At 42.6% G+C, this 15,085-nt stretch overlaps 1 protein-coding gene and 1 long non-coding RNA gene across 14 annotated transcripts in view; one reads left to right on the forward strand and one right to left on the reverse strand.

Moving 5' to 3' along the window:
- LOC141224095 (membrane cofactor protein-like) overlaps positions 1-9,045 on the reverse strand; it is a 53,535-nt gene extending 44,490 nt beyond the window's left edge. For 11 of the 12 annotated variants that reach the window (XM_073666887.1, XM_073666885.1, XM_073666889.1 and 8 more), the window contains exons 1-2: positions 8,710-8,861; positions 4,422-4,584 (exon numbers count right to left, since the gene is read on the reverse strand). The gene's annotated coding sequence lies outside the window, so the exon portion shown is untranslated. Of the gene's footprint in view, positions 1-4,421; positions 4,585-8,709; positions 8,862-9,022 lie in introns of those variants that run through there. The other variant, XM_073666878.1, reaches the window with a different exon arrangement.
- LOC141224222 (uncharacterized) overlaps positions 8,826-15,085 on the forward strand; it is a 34,268-nt gene continuing 28,008 nt past the window's right edge. For both annotated transcript variants that reach the window (XR_012291728.1, XR_012291722.1), the window contains exon 1: positions 8,826-9,009. This is a non-coding gene — a long non-coding RNA (uncharacterized lncRNA). The remainder of the gene's footprint in view (positions 9,010-15,085) is intronic.

Below are 15,085 nucleotides of genomic sequence, written 5' to 3' on the forward strand. Positions count from 1 at the left end.
CAATAGTTTGCTATGGGACGCTGAATCACCATACATAAGCTTCTATCATGTGCCAACTTTATTTCCAAGTGTGAAGTCTAATCAGAGGTAAGACACATGAACCGCCAGTCATAAGGGGTGGGCAATGAAAATTACTTTTTTATACGTTAAACTATTTTTTTCATTAATAATCTACGAATATATAAAATGATATCTTCCAATACATTTATTTTATTGCAACCATATTTTATAAGCTATTATTCACCACCACCAGGCAGATTGCTCTGGGTGTGCATACCACACATACAAGCTAATGCAAACATGATCTGAGAGGCTAATACTGAGCCACTAGAAATATTGCTAGGCAATGAGAATATACAGTGCAAATAAACCTTCGGCTCCTGCATCATGTATATTTGACAAAATAAAAATACATTTCTGGAACTGCAGGTGATCTTTAAAGCTACGTCAAAAAGATAAAGTCATTTTCCAGGTTCACAATGTTGACCCTTCTCCCCCTCCCTTTGCACACGCTCATTAGACACTTCACTATAAAAGAGGATCAGAATCTGACTATTACTGCAGACATGAGGTTTCCTGATATTGATGACCTATCCCAGTATATCTCCCATTCATTTGAACAGGACATAACTGCAGTTCTCGGCAGTGGCCACTAAACAGTAGACGGTGAAGTGTCTCGCGTCATACACTGTTCACATACGGCAGTGCTAATAACAGCTGATTGGTGGAGACGCCAGGATTTGGACCCCCACTGATCTGATGAGGACTCTAGATAGGTAATCAATAGTTTAATCTCATACAATGATACATATTTATTTTGATTTGTTAATATACTATTCTTAATTTCAGATATATCGCCTGAGGCTGCAGCTACTATTTCACTATATCTTTCTCTTTTTTTTGGGGGGGGGGGGGGTGGACATTATCATTTTAGGTTATGGCATTCATAATACAAAAGAGAAAACATTATATTGTGGCTTATTCCACCACAAGAGCTCTAGGTCTTGTAATAAAAGGTCCTGGACTGCTGTCAAATAATAGCGCCCAACATTTCCGGTATTAATAGGGACTTTGAACTGTTAGTCATTTGCCTGGTAAATTCCATTAGGCGATGAGCATCCATCTGAGCAAAATCCATAGAGAGGCACTTAGAAGAGCAAAAGAAAAAATGCACCCAACAAGGATTAAAAGTTTAGCCAAGTGACCCAAACATAACAGTACTAGCCCGCTGAGCGTTACCAAGCACAATGAGGGTCAGAAACACGTGTTCTAGGAACGCACAGATGTGGCACCCCAGGGGTCTGGTTTCCACAGTAATGTAATGTTATGTCTGAGAGCAGGTGAGAGGTCCTTTGGTCAGGGATCCTGTGCATGCCACACCTCCTGCCCAGTCTTGGGAGGGGAAGAACTTCCCCTATATAAACCCGGGGCTGAGGCAGGGTTAGGAGTCAAGGAGAGTAGAGACGAGAAACAGTCATAGGAAGAAACAGCAGAAGCTCAGTGGGAGCAATACTACTACGAGTCAGGGGCTGGCAGCTGCAGAGCTCGCCCTGACTGAGAAGCTTTCTTACCGGACCCGGCGTCCGAGGCTGTGGGGACTAACTCTTACCCAGCAGCAGAAGCCGACCGGCAGGGGATTTCAGGTCCTCAGGCCCAGAAACCCGAAGGCAAGGTCACACGCGTGGGACCAGCACCGCCATCGTGGAGCGGAAGCCATTAGAAGGCCCCGAGTCACCGGCCATACGGGTGAGCACCACACGGTACACTCAGGGACGTGGGCTACTTATATCCGCTTCTAGCAAGGTAGCCAGAAGAGTACAGTCAGTTTGGGAGGCCTACAACTCAGCCTGGCCAGGGGAGATCCCATCTGCTCAAAGACTGACCAGGCCCCGTTCGCTAGCAAGTACTCCGGGAGGGTCTATCGTTGTTACCAGTAAAGACCCTGAATTACACCGCACCGTCTCTGAGTGGTTCCTGCTACCCCCATCTTCCACGTCGGCTGCCCTGAGGCCATACCCCTCCCGTTGGGGGTTATACTATCACGCTGCACAATTCTACACCGGCCTCAGCGGTCTGCCCTGCAGCGGCAGCTCCATAGCTGCAAATCAACGGGTGGCGTAGTCGACACTCAGATAACACCTATCAAGACTGCCACACACTGAGTTTGACTCCCTGGGCACGGACCGGGTCCCCGCCACTCGGAGACTACAACCCTCATCTGATCCGGTTCCGGGTAAGCCCCCCCCCCGTGCGCGAGACGCTGCGCGACACAGCAGGCCCAGGGGCGCGTCACAGACATCTGGCCAGTGGAAATGGCCTCTACTGACTAGACTTCACCAAAAAAAGGCTGAAGACACCACTCCAGCTTTTTTTATTTATTATTATAGCGCTGGAGTGGTGCTTCTAATCTAAGGTCCTTGCACTTAGTCTCAGACTTCACTTTCTATTGCCACCGCTCCTGTCAGTCATCAGCAGTTTGTGCCCTCTAGTGTTTGCCAGGTGATAAGGAGATCACATTTCAATGCAAGTCGGTTGTGGCTCTCATAGGCTTGTGACTGTTATTTCTAACTTCCAGGCAGTCAGATGTTGAGGTCACAAGATGGTGACGCGGGACCGGAGCGGCGCCGATAGAAGGTGAAGATGGTGGTTGGCAAGTATAATACTAGGGTCAGAAACACCACTCCATCGCAGAAATAAAAAGAAACACCAGAGTGGCGCTTTAAAACATGACTATTTTTGACTCATCTGATTAATTTATCTACTTTAGAACTTGTGTGAAAATCTAGTGCAGTTATTAGTTAATATGTACTGGTATGTAGTAATAAGGAAAATATTGAAGGGTTCATAAACTTTCAAGCACCATTGTATTTGTTTGATTTTTACTACATTCTTAGGGGAAGGGGAGATGTCTGAAAAAGCAGACATGCTGTGGTTTATTCTTTTATTTTTTTTTTTTACCTACCTTTGCTAACATTATGGGTTCCATAATTTTGTATGTTAGTAGATAAGACTTTTACAGAAAAAGCAAATCCAATTTTTTTTTTTTTCCAATATATTTTTTTTCCTTTTTAAATTTTAACAATGGTTAAAAAAGGAGTGATTCAAACTTCCACTTTTCTGTATTCCCGCTAAGTCCATGTTCACACAATCAGTATTTGGTATCAGTATTTGTAAGCCTGGTTTTGGCTTACAAATACTGAGGCAAAATACTGACCAAATACTGAACGTGTGCACGTGGCCTTAGGACCTTGAAGCAGCAATTACTTGGCCAGTTCAGCATTGCTGTATATTGTCAATATATCAATCTCTTATGAAGACCAGCAACAGTCATGTAAAGGTGGTGGCGAGGGCAGGAGCAATGGGCAACTTATCGAAATCCCTGGAGCGAACAGCTTAAACACCGCTCTCAGATCGACCGCAGCATCTAAGCGATTAAACAGCAGGAATTGGCATTTGCTCCATGTGTATAGCCAGTCAGCCAGCCAATTTTAAAAGTGAAGCCAACCCCCTTTTGTCTGGACCTATGCAGTGAAGGGGACTGGCTTAGCTATTGAAATGAATCAGTCCCTTAACACACATCACACAGATTCCCATGTCATATGTCGACATAAGAAACAATCGCCCATGTCAAACAGACGTGTGGACTCTGACCGTCGCTGATATATTGAGAATAGGGCACCATTGTTATTTGAAGAAAATTAGTAAATTTTATATCTTCGTATTCTCAACACTGATTTTTTATGGACTGTACAACCCCTTATAAGGTTAGTTTTTAGGGCCATTGTTAATGTTGATTTTGTAAGTAGTAGGCAGTAGTCACGAGAACACTATAAGGCTCTACACACATCACGGATAACAGCAGGGGGAATCGCGCAGATCCCACCACTGCCACCAGTTTGTCACGGGAATGCAACTCCGCTGTCTCCAATCGTCAGAACAATTAAGCAATTGACCGACGAGTGATGGACGAGGACACAGATGCTTCCACTACGAGGACGGTTATTGGGGAACTCACAGTGAGCATATGGTATATACACCTCCAATTCCAGCTCACGTCATATACAGTACACATCTCTCTCGCTCTCTCCGGAGAGGTCTTTATAGTTTTATTTTTTAACTCTCTATGACAACGCATAATAGGGCTAAGTTTAGACAAGTATATTTTAGGTTTCCGTACAGCCTGTGCACAGCATGGATGGCAAATGGACCATAGCAAGTCATCTGTATCAGTCAAGCAAACATTTTTTTTCACATGGTCCATGTGGAAAAAATTCCTGGCCTTCTATAATGTAACAAATTCATTCATTCATTCATTTTGCTTAATTCACATAAAACAAGTCACACAAAATTTGGATTTAGGAAAATACACCCATCTCAAAGGGCATGTGCACATGACATCTGTTAGATCTTGGCGAACTTACCGAGTTCTTAAAGTAAAAGACGTTTGATGCCGGCTGTGTTTTTCCTGAAGCGTCTTTTTTGGAGTCTTTGCAGTTGTTTTTTTTTTACTTTCACATATAAAATAGTGAGAGGCTTCTTCAATGGACCGGTCCCTTCTTTTAACCACTTTGTGTCTTTGGAAGCCTGAAACAGTTAAAAGAAGCTGAAAAGATGGAACATATGAACAGTATGTCGTATTCCCATACAAATGCACATGTTCACCCTTTTTAGCGTTTATGAAGCACTTTCTCAGACAGGTTATGGAGAAAAAACACACACACCAGAATTGTGGACATTAAAAAAAACACAACCATATGGATTTCAAAAATTGACATACAAACCACATGTGGATGTGATATAAGGCAGTCACACCTGCAAATTCTGGATGTGACGGCGGCCCTAGCTCAACCCCTTAGCTGATTGCTGTGTGTCATGTGGCACAAGTGAATTACCACTCATATACACAGCAGAGTATATGAAAAAGCGCTCATGTGAACTGGGCTTCTGACTTAGATAAATGCTGTCCGTGTGCATGGACTGAAATGACACCTGTGTGTACTGGCCCTGAGGAAGACTTCTTCATACAGTCCCTCACCCAGCGCAGTGCATGAGCACATCTATCCGTACAAAGGGTTAATAAAGCTCAGCGCCACCCAGATTATTTTACATGCAGTCTAAATCACATCCGCATGCTGAGGCCAATATCTCCATGATTCACCAGGTAAATGAAGGCATTACCATCTACAGTGGGGCGTAGAGCAAGGTACAGGCCGCCCGAAACGCAGGTTTATGTGTCAGAGCACAGCAGTGACTTTATAAACATGGCAGCCATTTCAGCCACTATATTAAGGTATTTACAGCAGAAAACTGGCATCAATACAAAAAAATTAACCTGCTCCAATGCATGCTTGCTTGTGGCCCGCTTTGGACTTTGGTTTCTCATGCCGCCATAAAGACAGGTGCAAAGAGCAAGTTGTGGATATTGTTCATACAGAAGATAAAGATTATTCGATAAGAAAAAACAACCCAAAAAGTTTTCCCACAAACTGCAGGGATGTATACCACTCCTGTCATTCCCAAATAGCAAGGACATCTGGCGACAATGTGCCCCCTCTGTGGCAAACTACCACCGGCTGGTAACAGGAATTAGGCAAGCGCCTCCAAAATCAAGAAGTAAGGTGCGTTTTTGATGCGGTAAATCCGTGCGGAATTGTCCCCAAAAACGCATTGCAAACCTTATCCCAGCATTTTCTATGAGAATTTGGAAGATCTGTGCACATGATCGGGAATTTTCTGGATAGGATTTCATGTGCATTTAAATAAGCAACATGTCAATTCATTGTGCGGATTTGCCTGCGTTTTTCCTATAAAACGCATGGCAAATCTGCAGGCAAAAAACGTGTGGAATTTTTGATGCCAAGAGGTGCAGAACTGCTTTCTGTAAGCAAATACTGATCGTACCCTTAGGCTGTTCACACATCATGGTTTTTTTTAGCGTTTTTTTATGCTTTTTTTTAATGCAAATTTTCAGCTGCGTTTCACAAAGCAAAGTCTATGAGATTGCAGAAATCTCATGCATACATCATGTTTTTTTTTTGTTTTTTTATGAGGATTTTGTGCTTTGCATGTTTTTTTTTTTGCAAAATAGAGCATGTCACTTCTTTCAGGCTGTGCATGCACATTCAGGAATTGCTTGCAGAAATTTCTGCAGCGGTTCTGCACCTCTTGGCAGTTGCGGAAAATCGGCAGCATTTAGATGCTTTTTTGATGCGCTTTTTGTGTGTTTTTTCCAATGCATTGTATAGGCGGAAACGCACAAAGAATGGACATGCTGCGTTTTTTTCCCGCACATGGAATCCGGTCAGGAAAATTCCTGATCATGTGAACAGAACTTGCAAAATGTCATAGGAAGTCATGGCATAAGGTATGCAATGCGTTTTTGGCCCATTTCCGCGATGAAAAAAAAAAAACGCACAAAAGACGCACTGCGTGCACTTAACCTCAATGTTTTTTCACCCATTGGAAGTAATGGGTGGTGAAAAAAGCACCGAAAAACACACCAAAAATGCAGGTGTCAGGTTTTTTGGCGTTTTTTTGTGCCTAAACCAGAATGAGAATGTGTGTTTTTTTTTTACTGAACTTTATGTACATGCATCAAAAAAAAAAAAAAAAAAAAAAAGCGAAAAATCCTGAACAACTACCTGTCAAGAGATCAGGGTTTGAAGCAGACAAAAAAATGCTGAAAAAAACATGGTGTGAACATAGACTTAGAAGCTGATCTGCCCAATTTGGCCTCATCTGACCTCAGCCTCATGTAGAAGAATTGTATGTATAAGAGAAGACAACCTCCTACATCCTTGATGTCTCCAGAAATCAGGAAGGGACCTAAAGGCTCCACAATAACAGCAGGTGCAGGTACCGGTCATACGAGTACTAAGAAAGCTGATGTTCCTCCATCACCCCCCCCTCTCCTTATAACAGAAACCAAAAGAGAAGCCATTAACCAACCTCCGGCCACAACCAGAAAACCGACCCGCTACTTCCCGCATCCAATGCTACACAGCAAGAGGACGAAATGTAATACAGTACAATAGTACAGAAACACTACAACAGTGTACTCACAGCACGATAGTATAGTACCGTACAGTGCAACAGTATAACACCACAGAGTGCAATACTATGCCACACAACACAAAGTATAACAATATAGCACAGAGGTATAGTAGGTATATAGTCACAATAATGGTTGAATTAAAATTATGACATCATCTGTGCATATTTGTTTTTTTGTTTTAATATACCTGATCTTTGATAGCAGCCCCCCCCCCCCAAAAAAAAAAGTCCATCTGGGTAAGGTCTGGTGGCTGTTGTGGTCTCATCTATCCACCTATTGTTATAAAGATACAATAAGACCAGATACTGTATGTATGGTAATAGTCTATAATATACTACTCTATATAAATCACCCCGATATAGTGCCACACAATATAACACACCGCAATATAGTACAGTGATATATAACAGTGTAGTATAAAATGCACCACAGTACAGTGTAATACCAGATAATATAAAACCGCACAATGGTACCCAATATAGTACAGAACAACACCTTAGGCCTCTCTCTACTGGCGTATAGCTCGGCCGAGTGCTCTCCGATGCTTTATCATTAACACTCGGCCCAATATTATACTATGGGGCAGTGCAGTTCAGCAATTATTAGAACATGCCGATTCAGCATGCTGTGAGTGGCTCTGATATTCGGATCATGCATACCCATACAAGTCTATGGGTGTGAGTGAAACATCGGACTGCACTCAGATGTCATCAGATTGCAGTCCGACGTACGTGCACTGAGACAATGAACAAGATGGAGAAGTTTATTTCTCCATCTTGTCCACACCTGTGCTGTGATTCTCTCATGTGAGTGAATCTGATCACACTGAGATGACACACGAATCAAACTCTGACTGTGTCATTAGCATCGGTGGTATGAGTGAGCCCTTACACTAAGACAATGCACAATAGTACAGCGCACCTTACACTATGGACATGGCAATACAGTACAGCACACTACAATGTAACAAACTGGGATATATCAGTACAGGTATATGGTATATTACATGCACCACAGTACAGTGTAATATGTACTATAAAATACCACTACAGAACCCAATATACTGTAACTGTACAGCACAACACCTTACACTATGACGTCGCACCAGACACTACAATATAGCATGATACAATTTTTTTTTGTACAATATAGATATATAGTATATATAAATCACCATAGTACAGTATAATGTGTAATAACACAGCACAACAGCGTACACTATGGCACAACACCTCTCACTACGACACACCACACTATTGTACAGCACAACAGCTTGCACTAGGACACACCGCACTATTGTGCAGCACAACAGCTTGCACTAGGACACACCGCACTATTGTACAGCACAACAGCTTGCACTAGGACGCAGCACAACAGCTTGCACACTGTGTCATAGTCCCGCACCATGGTACCCACTATAACAATCCAGCACAATACCATACACTATTTGATAACACACTACAGTACAGTACAGTACAATAGTACATCACTTCACCTTACACTGAACTACAGTACAGCACAATAGCACCCACTAGAACAGTCCAGCACAGCCGCTTACAGAACAGCCCCAGCATCCAGTAGACGCGCAGGGCAGCACAGCTCTCCGCTATGGCGCCGGCCGCCCGGTAATAATCAGCAGTAACCAGGACACCCACCTCCTGCAGCGCTCCCGGGATCTGCACTTCTGTCACTGAAACTTCTCGGGCTCGGCTCAGGCAGCTGTGCACTAGCTGACGTCATAGCCACACCCCCAGTGCTGTGCTATGTGACCCCTCCCAAGACACGCCCCGCACACGCTTCCGATGCAGCGTGTGACTAATGACAGCCGCTGTCCCAAATTGCGAAATCCAAATCATAGGCTCCGCCAAGATGGCGCCCTGCCTCTTCCATCCCACCCCTGTAGTGTCCGCGGCAGCTGTTCGCCGGCACGGAGGTCAGTGTCGGGAGCGCTCGTAGTAAGTGTCGCACCTGTTCAGCTTAGGGGCGGTCTGTGTGGGTGACTGGCATGGTGCCTCACATCATACCCTCCCAGCAGAGTCTGTCGGTGCCAATATGAGTATGATTACCCTCAGTGCCTGCTGCCCTCTGCTGGTCAGGCAGCCTAGGGGCTTAACCCTTCATTGGGCTTTGTTTTTCATTGAAATCGTACTATTTCTCTTTTCCCGCTGATGGAGCTGTGTGGGACTTGTTTTTTGTATGTTCCTTTTCCCCAGCGGGCTGACGTATTATTGATACCAGGTTTAGGGGACAGATAGCAAGTGTCACCTTCCTGCGGGTCAGTGCGATCGTCGCGATAGTGTCTCATTTACCTGCCCCAGCACTGATGTCACAACTATAGCACATCTCACCGCTGCAGCCAATCACTGAGCTCAGCGGCTCTGCACTGACATACATAACGGCCAGACACAGTACCTCCTGCTAAGCAGTGTGCAAAGCAGTCATCAAGGCAAAAGGTGGCTACTTTGAAGAACCTAGAATATAAGACATATTTTCAGTTGTTTCACACTTTTTTGTTAAGTATATAATTCCACATGTGGTAATTCATAGTTTTGATGCCTTCAGTGTGAATGTACAATTTTCATAGTCAAGAAAATACAGAAAAATCTTTAAATGAGAAGGTGTGTCCAAACTTTTGGTCTGTACTGTGTATATATATATATATATAATATATATATAATACCTTGCTGTGTGGTATATGTCTGGGAGCTCTGATGGTTGGTGACCTGCCCTCATCACTGATCGGATATACTGTACAGACCAAAAGTTTGGACACACCTCATTTAAAGATTTGAGAGAAGGTGTGTCCAAACTTTTGGTCTGTACTGTATATACAGTATATGACACCTTGCTTTGTGGTATATGTCTGGGAGTTGTGATGGTTGGTGACCTGCCCTCATCACTGATCGGATATATATATTTGATACTTTGTGGTATATTTAGCACACCCAATGAATGGTCTTAAAGAACCTTTGTATTTCTTGGACTGACTTGTTGATCACGCTGGAGAGCGGCACCATAGATACTAGCTGTGCCCTTGCCCTGTTATGACATTACTGGGATTTCCAGCTATCTCAAGTGCTGCTATGACAGTGCAGAAAAAGAGCCCAATCAGATGTACTGTACTGTTCAACCCTTCAGTTTTGTGCTGACAGCCGGTCCTAATGCAGAGCCAGTGTCAGTCAGTGCCAGCGAAGGGTTATAGCCTCTGCTCCGTATACTCAGACTGATACCAGAACGCTGCCGGGGAAAATAAAGTTTTCTCCCCGCAGTGTTCGGCTTAGTGCGGGCGCCGGGCAGGTACAGAACGCTATTAACCTACAGATTAACCCCATATCCGCAGGTTAAAAGCGTTTTTTTCTGATGATAGGTTCCCTTTAAGACTGGATTCACACTCTTGTTTGGCTGTTCAAGTACGGCCCATAATATGCTGATCGGCGCGTGTCTCCTGTGTGATCCAATTCTCTTGTATGAGAAGATGGAGGAAAAAAAATTCTCCCATCTTTTCCATTCTGTCATTCTGTGGAAATCAAACTGCACTCAGATGTCATCTGAGTGCAGTCCAATGTTTTCCACAGACTCACTGACTTGCATGGCCGAGTGCGATCTGAATATCGGATCAAACTTGACATGCAGCGTTTTTTTTCCCCCGGATCGGCTCTGTCTGCGGAAAATATCGGACATGTGCACAACCCCATAGAATAACATCTGAGTGCGATCTGATAGATAATAGGCATGTATCAGGCTGCTGATTTCAGATTAGGAGACCTGCGGCCGGCCCGTGCATCACGGATGTGTGTATGTTCACAGTCCTGAAAAATTGGCATTATTGAGACAATTTAAAGGGTTAAACCAGTGGGTGGTAACAGTGGATATAGTGGTTTGCAGCCGCCCAAAAGAATGTGGTTAGGTTACACCTTCCTGTACGTCATACAGGGAGAGTGCTGAAGTGTCATAGGACGTCACCTGCCATTGTAGTGTAGCATAAAGGGTACATGATCCGCTCCACGATACGCCACAATATGGAATGAAGTTTTCAAGCAGGTGGTTTTTGCATATATTGCTGAGCCAAGGCAGAGGAGAAAGGTGATCCTCTATTTAAAGGGCCACTCCAGCAGTACGTGTACAGTGCATGCATTAGAATACTTACCCATCACCTAAGCTCTCCTATACAAATCTATGGGGGCGCAAAAAAAAACTGTCACCTGTGAAGCGTCTGATTTCTACGGACACCGCCATTATTAATCTAGGAATCTGCATTTGACCTTGTACACTTTAGAAAGTTGATGTATAAAACCAGATACCACATGGACGTCACATAGATGTAAAAATCTGAATTATGTTCTTCTGACTGTGGACTCAGTGTAAAAGAGGCACTGTCCTGGCGCTGTCCAATTTTTTTGTTTCTCCGACCGCACGCTGACCCCTATAGTGTCATTGATACATACACAGATTCATGCATGTCCTATTCTCATTAGTTTTACAAATCAGACTCGGCCTTTAAAGTCTATGAGGATCCATGTAGATCGGATGACACACAGAAGACAGACTGGACTTCAGAGTTTCATCTGATTTGAACTGATTCGTTGTTAAGAGTCAATGGGGGGAAAAAAAACCTTGGGCTGCGAAAAAACAAAAAGGGATGAGAAAAATATAACAAAAGCAACTAGGATGACACCTGAGAAAAAAATCAGTCTGTTCACATAATTACTGAAGGCTAAAGAAGGGATCCATGAAAAAAAAAAAGTTGGGAGTAGTCCTTTAACCCTTTCAGGAGGTGGCTTTTTTTTTTCTTTATTTTTGCTTGTTCGTTTTTGCCTCTTCTTCCAGGAACCATAACTTTTTTATTTTTCCATTGATATAGCCGCCTGAGGACTTGTTTAGTTCAAGACGAGATGTAGTTTTAAATAACACCGTTCATTTTATATCCATTGGTTATCCCGCAGTTTATACAGTATTATGTTAACGTTTTGGCTGAAGACCCTTCATCAGACGTATAGGCTATGTTCACTACATATAGGTCAAAGGTGTCCAGGCTGCAGGGTGGAATTCCCCCAAACAAGGACAACCTGGATCCAGCTGTATCACACTGCTGGCCTTGATACCGCTGGAGCCTAATTGTCCCTATTTGGTGGAATCTCATCCCACAGTCTGGACCTCTTTGACATGTATGCATTGAGCTTAGCCTATACGTCTGATGAAGGGTCTTCACCAGAAACGTTAATGTAATACTGCACTTACTGCAGTGTAACCAATGGATATGAAATACTGACAATAAATCTGAAGCATCTCCAAGTGCCTTTAGGTGTTCTGTTCCTTCACTATGTCTACTATTGGGCTACAGGATCTCAATGGTTGGCTCCAGAGGATCTAGCACCCTTCTCAAGCTAACTATTTCACTGGGTGTGCCACCTACCAGTTTGAGTACTACAGATAAAGAAAGTGACAGACTCCATAAATTATGACTGTTGTTGAAAAGAAGGGCGGCTATACTGGTCACTAATACATATTTTTTTTAAATGTATTTTTGTACATTGAGTTCTGTGTTTTTTATTCTCACTCTAACAGATGAAAATAAACAACGGAGATGAAAAAATGTACGCTTTTCATTTAGTTGCATACTAATTCTGCACACACAGATATTCTGATAAGGAAGACAAAACATCACTTTTATTTTCTTATATACTCAGGGTTCAGGTTTATTAATCTTTTGGATTGACTGACAGCACTGTAGTTGTTTAATAATAACAATAATCATCAAAAATACAAATTGCCTAACAATTGTGCACACACTGGTTTAATCACTTTTAATAGCATTTTTGGGGGTTAAAGCGGTGAACTATAGAGAGCCATTCAAGCAGACAAAGGACTTTATTACCAAAAGATATGTACAGAGATAGAAAGCGAACATCCGAGGGGCAAGGCCAGGAAGGCAAACCAAAAGATCAAAGAGATACGACGAAAGTTTCAACCAAGAGTGGGAATGTTGAAAGACGCCAACAAGAGACATAGTTGCTAACATTATATAGATGATGGAAAAGGCCAAAGAATACAACAAGGAGATCCACAGTATTCTTGCTTCATAGATTACAGCAAAGCCTTCGACTATGTTGATCACCAGAAACTTTGGAAGGATATGGGTGCGCCGAACCATCTGATCAGTCTCATTAGAAACCAAGAAGCAACGGTAGTCCGAAAGGGACACGGCGACACGACATAGCTCAAAGTAGAGCGAGGCGTCAGAGAAGGCTGCATCCTGTCACCATTTGTCTTCAATTTATATGCAGAAGCTATTTTCCGGAAGGCTGGACTTGCCAAAAAAGGAGAAGGAATTAAAATTGCTAGATGAATTATCCACAATCTGAAATACGGATACGATAAAACATTGATAGCAACAAGAGTAGATGGAATGAGTGTCAAGATGGAAAGCTCTAACATGGGACTCATACTCAATACAAGGAAGACAAAGATATTGACTTCTGCCAAGTACGACTGGGACACATTTGAGATGTACAGTATGGTGATGAACTGGAAGATGTAAAGGATTACTCGGATCAATGATCACTCAAGATGCAGCGATGACACCAGAAGTCAATAGGAGAATAGCTATGGGCAAATCAACAATGAAGTCACTAGACAAGGTCTTCAAATCAAGGAACATTTCACTGGCGACGAAGACACGGCTCGTATATAGTCTGGTCTTTTCTGTAGTTAAATATGCGCGCAAAACCTGGGCGATAAAGAAACAAGACAGAAAAGGAATGAAGGCCTTCGAAATGTGATGCTGGAGAAGGATGCTATCAATACCATGGATGGCAAGAAGAACAAACAAATCAATTTAGGAACAAATCAAGCCAGTCATGTCACTCAAAGCAAGGATCACCAAGCTACGACTTGCCTACTTTGGACCCATCATACGAAGAGAGCAATCACTGGAGAAGGACATCATGGTCGGAAGAATAGAAGGAAATAGGCGAAGAGGAAAGCCAGAAACCCGATGGCTTGATACAATCAAGATAACGGCAGAGAAGACCCTGGTGGACCTATTTAGGCTTGCACAAGATCAATCTTCCTACAAGAGGGTTCATCCATCAAGTTGCCATGGCTTGAGATCGAGCTGAAGGCCGTTAATAATAATAATAATAATAATAATGCTGCAAACAGCGTATTTTTTTAGTTCTTTTTGGAGTTTAAATAATTTTACATTTTGATAGATTGGACTTTTACAGACATACAAAATATTCTTAAACATTTACGTCACAGGTCATTTAGAGGTTAAATTGCTCTCTGAAGCAATAAGGGATTTCTAGATGCCTTTTCGTCTTGTCACATACTGTTCGTTCTGGTGACCATTGTGCTGCAATCTTGAAGCTTTGGACGACAATCCATACCCTGGTTTTGATAAACAGTTTATCATAGTAAATATGAAAAAAAAAACATCATGTTAATATACATAAAAAAGAAAATAATGTATTTTCCCATAGAAATATTGCGCATGATGATTTCTTGATCTTAAAATAAAGTAGAAGACCCCAGAATGCCACAATGATATCATGCTGCTAAAAGTGACACCATGTGAGTGGCAATTTCACACTTTGGTGTTTTGTAACATGTCATATGAAACCTCTGATCTAAAAAAAACTTCAATGCCAAAAAGCTGTATAAGTCCATAATTTTATTTTTACTTCTAGAATATTGGACAATTCTGTTTGTGTGAGAAGTTTGTCCACAGGGACCCCACTGTGATCAGATGTGAACTGTTTCTGAGCTCCACAAAGCCACCAAAGGGAAAAATTGAACATCTCCATATATTCCAATGGTCCTTGGAGGGTATTGATTCTCCTTGTGGAGATTCAGTTGGTAGGGAATATTTTGTAAAGAAGACAGTTCCCATTAAAATGAATGGGCTGCCTGAATCATGCACACACATATCCCTCTTCCTCTAGAGACAGATGCTTCTTATAGCCGCTCTCGGCCATAGATGAGACTTCTGAACAGGTTTATAACCCCACAATTCATTAAGTCTATTTGAAA

This window comes from Phyllobates terribilis, unplaced genomic scaffold (genome assembly GCF_046119375.1).
Source record: "Phyllobates terribilis strain yellow unplaced genomic scaffold, ASM4611937v1 Scaffold_2__4_contigs__length_985480577, whole genome shotgun sequence".
Taxonomy (NCBI): Eukaryota; Metazoa; Chordata; class Amphibia; order Anura; family Dendrobatidae; genus Phyllobates; species Phyllobates terribilis.